Source organism: Engraulis encrasicolus, chromosome 2 (assembly GCF_034702125.1).
Source record: "Engraulis encrasicolus isolate BLACKSEA-1 chromosome 2, IST_EnEncr_1.0, whole genome shotgun sequence".
NCBI lineage: Eukaryota > Metazoa > Chordata > Actinopteri > Clupeiformes > Engraulidae > Engraulis > Engraulis encrasicolus.
Window position 1 is genome coordinate 2,487,335 of NC_085858.1, and position 5,000 is coordinate 2,492,334.

Here is a 5,000-nt window from a genome sequence, read left to right on the forward strand (position 1 = left end):
CCAAAATAGTGGCATACCCCTTTAACTACCATAGTGCTACTACTATGCTGTAACACAGGGTATTTCAGTAATGCACTACAACTTAGTCATTGCCATTGTGGTAACAACAAATGGCAATGACCAAGTCGTAATGGCCCTGTGCAATGTCGTGTAGTACTATGTAAGTATTAGTAGTAGAAGTAGTAGTTCGTATACTTGACCCTGATACTTGTTTTTTTAAATGTATTTTTTGGTCTTTTAGACTTTATTATGGACAGGACAGTATGAGAGGTAGACAGGAAGTGAATGGGGAGAGAGACAGGGAGGGGTCGGCAAAAGACTTGAGCCGGTAATCGAACCCCTGTCAGCCACATGGCAGGCGAGTGCCCTACTGCAGTGTTTCTCAACCTTTTTTGTCTTGTATACCCCCAAGCCTTTTCAGTGTGCCATGAGTACCCCCTAAGTCAAGTTCTGTATCGCTTTCTCAATCCCAATGTTCAAATTACATTTTCCAAGTACCCCCTGCAGTGTGCTTGAGTACCCCTAGTGGTACACGTACCCCTGGTTGGGAAACACTGCCCTACTGGATGGCCACGGCAGGCCCTGACCCTGATACTTGACCCTGATTTTTCTCTGGACTACGCACAGTGACAGTAACAGTGAGGCACCTGGACACTTTGGACACTTTTTCCAGTTTTACAGACATTTTGGCTGCTCTTTGCTATGTAGCCTATACCACTCAGCTATGAACAATGAGGTGAACCACGCTTCTTCTCATCACCAACCACAGGTGTGTGTGTGTGTGTGTGTGTGTGTGTGTGTGTGTGTGTGTGTGTGTGTGTGTGTGTGTGTGTGTGTGTGTGTATGTGTGTGTGTGTGTGTGTGTGTGTGTGTGTGTGTGTGTGTGTGTGTGTGTGTGTGTGTGTGTGTGTGTGTGGCATCTGAGTTTGGCTAAATGTTTGTACGTAATTGTGTGCTGTGTGGATGATATACAGTATGTGCAATGATGTGTGAAACGTTTGTGTTTTTTCTGTATTTGTATGCTACTATATGCTTTATATGCTATATGCTACTGGAAAACCACTTAATCTCCACTGGGATTAATTTTTAGTCCCCATTTTTATCCTCGTTCTTACTATTACCCTGAGCATATAAGACAGTACTACTGGTCAGTCCCCATGGGGCGGTATATGTGTATGATAAATAATTTAGTAGCCAACTTTAATTGTTGCATTTTTTTTTTTTTTTTTGAAAATGTGTTTTTGTGTGCTGTAGTGCTGTGTCACATAAAAAACAATGAGAAGTGGAGATAAGTGGTTTTCGCTGGACAGCGACGATTATGCTATATGCTACTGGACACCTTCTTTCCCCTTGGGATTAATAAAATTCTACTCTACTCTACTCTACTCTACTCTACTCTACTCTACTCTACTCTACTCTACTCTACTCTACTATACTCTACTATACTATAGTTTGCTGTGATAGTTCTACCTGTCCACTTGCCGTGCCATATAAGGACACTCCAGCCTCCACCCCCCCTCTCTCTCCCCCTCCCTCTCTCCCTCTCTCTACTGGACACTCCTCCCTCTTCCTTTCAGACCGGATGGATGGCATCGTCTGAATCGTGGGAGCTGACGTTCACAAGGCAATTCAGCAGCTCTACCCTGCAGCTCCCTGCATCTCTCTCATTCTCTCTCTCTCTCTCTCTCTCTCTCTCTCTCTCTCTCTCTCTCTCTCTCTCTCTCTCTCTCTCTCTCTCTCTCTCTCTCTCTCTCTCTCTCTCTCTCTGTACTGACCCTAACTCCTGTTTTACTCGCTGCCCTGTTTTCAATAGTCCATTACGGTAGATGTATCCCTCATTCCACACGCCACTCAGTCCTCTGTTTAGCCGGCTAGGCCAGTCCTCTTTTTTTAACTCAGCTTCCCCACATCTCTCTCTCTTTCTCTTTCTTTCTTTCTTTCTTTCTTTCTTTCTTTCTTTCTTTCTTTCTTTCTTTCTTTCTCTCTTTCTCTTTCTCTCTCTCTCTCTCTCTCTCTCTCTCTCTCTCTCTCTCTCTCTCTCTCTCTCTCTCTCTCTCTCTCTCTCTCTCTCTCTCTGTCTTTATCACCCTGCTGTCCCACATTATATTTCTTTCTCTCTGAGAGTCTCAGGCCTCCAGTTTCACCTCTCCGCTGTTGCTTCCTCCTCTTGATCACCACTCCTTTGCTTTGTCTGGGGAAGGGATTAAGGCATGAATGGGACCGAGGTGACCAAAGAGAAAGAGATAAGAACATGACATAGAAAATATGAAAAGAGACAGTAGGATGCAGGATTTTCTTTCTGGCTGTGTGTGCACTGTGTTCACAGTGTGTGTGTGTGTGTGTGTGTGTGTGTGTGTGTGTGTGTGTGTGTGTGTGTGTGTGTGTGTGTGTGTGTGTGTGTGTGTGTGTGTGTGTGTGTGTGTGTGTGTGTGTGTGTGTGTGTGTGTGTGTTTGTACGTGTGTTGCAACTGTGTGGATTATGCAAAAAAAGTGCAAATATACTGGACAAAATACTGTTCAATCTCTGCCATAATAGGGAGGGAGCTTGTCCATTTGGAGACAGAGATGTCAGAACTATCCATAGAGACTACTGGATTTATTATTCTGATATTATCACACCTATGGTAGACTACCCTTTCAGTCACCCTTTCCATGATCAGGGGACCGGCAGCGGTCTGTCTGCCCGCTACGGGGAGGAGGCTTGGCGCGTCTGTCCTCCTCCGGGCTACTGGCTTGGGTTTCCCGGGGGGTGGTCCTTGGGGTCAGCACTCGTGGAGAGCTTAGACCGCTGTGGGGAAGTCGACGCTGAGTAAGGGGTTCTGCGTTGGTAGTTTGAAACAGGATAGGCGAATAGAACTTGTCGTGGAGGGACCATTGCCGTGAGAGCCGGTTGCTGCTTCTTCAGCACCTCGAATTGTTGTTGGATAGCCTCTATCGCGGCGGAGCCGAAGAGGCCGGAGTCGGACAGAGATGTGTGGAAATGATACAGTGGAATTTAAAATGTAATACTCAGTACATCAACTCAAGGCAAATCAACAAGAGGTGGACTAAACTTTAAGTTGATTAAAAATTTAGAAATACAGCCAATTCCTGTTTGTGTATTTTTTTCATTTCTTCTCATTTCTCATATCTTCATTTGTAACCTTTAATCAGTTAAATTAGCTGTAACTGACAAGATCTAACCAATGACATTACAGACAATTCCAGGAACTGATAACTGTGCCTGCTGTCTTGTGTGCTGTACCCCTGACTTTAACTTGACCTTCAGTCTTATCCACAAGCCCACTGATCAAATTTAGTCACAATAGTGTTTCTTAGTGGGGGCTCTACAGCCGAGGTCGTTAGGGAGCCCTAGGGAGGTGTTGAGAAAGAGACAGGGGTGGTGCTTAGTGCATAGTTGGGGGGGGGGCATTAGTCTGTTTTATTTTTAATACTTAGGGGGGCGTTGGCAGGCCTCTGATGAGGTCAAGGGGGCTGTTGTGAGGCTTATGATGAGGTCATGGGGTGCTTATTCACAAAAAGGTTGAGAACCCCTGCTCTATTGTCTACTCTCACATGCCTGCCTGGCCAAGCCTCTATTTTGACAGGGGAGAAGCATATAGACCATGGGTCGGCAATGAAGTTTGGACGCGGGCCAATTTTTTTTTACAGACAATGGCATCGCGTGGTGGTGTTAAATAATTAATTACTTATCGATGCAAAATGTTGCTGTCGAAAGCCTTCAGAATGCAGGACCTAGGCTACAAAGAATGGAAGCAGATGTAGCCTATGCATTTATCCTGTCTGTAATGCCAAGCCTATGTGTCTCATTTGCAACGAGGCTGTTGCCGTTTGCAAAGAATAACATCAGAAGATACCATGACAAAAAATGGCCGGTTAAAAAACGCGGTGCCTATCCAGGACAGAGGTGCGAACGAATAAGATTAAAGCAAGGCTGGATATGCACACAGCAACAAAACACTCACCGAAGAGGAGGAGCAGAGGGTTACGAGTGTGTCCCTAAGCAGCATGGTTTCTTACCCCGTCACAACAAACCATTTACGGACGCAGAGGTTTTTAAGGAAGTGATGGTGGCTGTTTTGGAGGACCTTACTGAGTGATGAGTCAATGGATGGAGTGATCGCCTCAGTGAAACAAATACCGCTCTCAGCAAGGTCAGCTTCCCGACGCACGCAGGCATTCTTAACCATAGGTCCGCGGCCCAAAGCCACATTCACAACCTCCAGGGCTGCAGTCAACTTTCAGTTTCGCACCATTGCGCCGCTTGACCACTAGTTATCAAATATACACACCTACTAGTGTGCGTCTTTCCCCTCAAACGCAACTCTGTCATAACACAATGACCACACCCCGTGTTTTTGTTGTTGGGGAAAATTCATTAAGAACAAGACAGTAACACAGCCTGTGATGCTAACACCCTTTGCAGTGGGCTATTTGAAAAGAAATGACCAACCGGTTACGGTTCCTAGCTGATTTGGTGACGTCTTCTGTGTCCTAATTTCCTCACGTTGTAGTAGTTAGAAATAGGTGTTCAGCGGTTAGGCTTCTCAAAATAATTCTAGTTACTGAATCTTTATCCCTTGTACTTGTCCAAGTGTCCCCAACACGACAGTCCTTTCACAAATTTTGCATAACACTGGAAAGTTTCTGGAAAGTTTCCGGCTCTGGAATTGCTGTTGTTCCCGCGCTCCGTATAGAAAGCGTCTTGATTTTAAGATCAGCAGATTCATTACAAAGCGCAAGTCAAGAGCTGTCACGCAAACTTCGAGCTGTCAGAGAGGCATTCAAATGTGTAGGCCTTAATGACTCTGACTTGCTAAACTGTGAGTGGATTTGATGACTATTTGTTACCTTGCCCACTGGAGGAGGGAGACAGGATACTTGTTTTGCTCAAGATTACGCGCACTGGCGTGCCAATACCGTTCCGACCTGTGCGTCATGGATAACTGCAGGGATGTTCCACCTGTTATTTTTGTCACTTTAGGACTATCATCTATACC